This window comes from Limulus polyphemus, unplaced genomic scaffold (genome assembly GCF_000517525.1).
Source record: "Limulus polyphemus unplaced genomic scaffold, Limulus_polyphemus-2.1.2 Scaffold4903, whole genome shotgun sequence".
NCBI lineage: Eukaryota > Metazoa > Arthropoda > Merostomata > Xiphosura > Limulidae > Limulus > Limulus polyphemus.
The window spans coordinates 7287-8096 of NW_013670513.1; the positions used below are offsets into that span (position 1 = coordinate 7287).

The following is an 810-nucleotide window of genomic DNA, read 5'->3' on the forward strand; positions in this document are numbered from 1 at the left end:
TCTCACGTGCACAACAATATTTAGTTCAATTACACACACACACACACTGTCCCGTCTCGTTGTGACCGTCTTATATATACAAGACTAACACATATCTAGTAAATGCTAGGGCATTCATGAAGGAACAGGATATTTCTAGACGGCCGTGGCGTGATACTAGTCACGTGACCTCGCTGATGCAACATACCATTACATGAAGAAGAAACAGTCAACCCCTACAGACTGGAAGAAAATACGTATAAACCATATGAAGTGATTTATTTTATAGTACCAAGTGTATGAGCATCCCATATATTATATGTCACAATGCCAAATTTTACATACATATCTTTTAATCTTGGCTTAAATTCTTCTCAAAATATTGTTCCCTTCCCTATCTCATATGACAACCACAAAAACCCAAAACAATAACTATACAAAATTTGTTCAGCTTCAGATACACAAGCCTATCTTTTTTCTCATTGAAGACATATGATTTCTATTTCCACCAAGTATACAATACATCTACCTTTATAAGTAACTGATAATAACTATCTACCACAATACAGCACAATTTATAAGATTCTTAATAACATCTGTAATACTTGAGAAGTAATATACTATATATATATATATATATGTGTGTGTGTGTGTGTGTGTGTGTGTGTGTGTGTGTGTGCATATATATATATATATATCTGTACATCTGGAGAATTGTGGTACTTTATATTTAAGATATGATGTTCTGTGATACTGGAGAGGTATTGAAATTTTTATTGAGATATGTTGACTTGCAAAACTGGAAATGTGTTGAATTTTATATGCAAATAT

General features: G+C 32.6%; 1 protein-coding gene across 1 annotated transcript in view; it reads right to left on the minus strand.

Annotated features, from left to right (window-relative positions):
• The window catches only part of LOC106471851 (JNK-interacting protein 3-like), a 70257-nt gene that overhangs the window by 4954 nt on the left and 64493 nt on the right, over positions 1-810 (minus strand). The gene's annotated exons all lie outside the window — the stretch shown is intronic.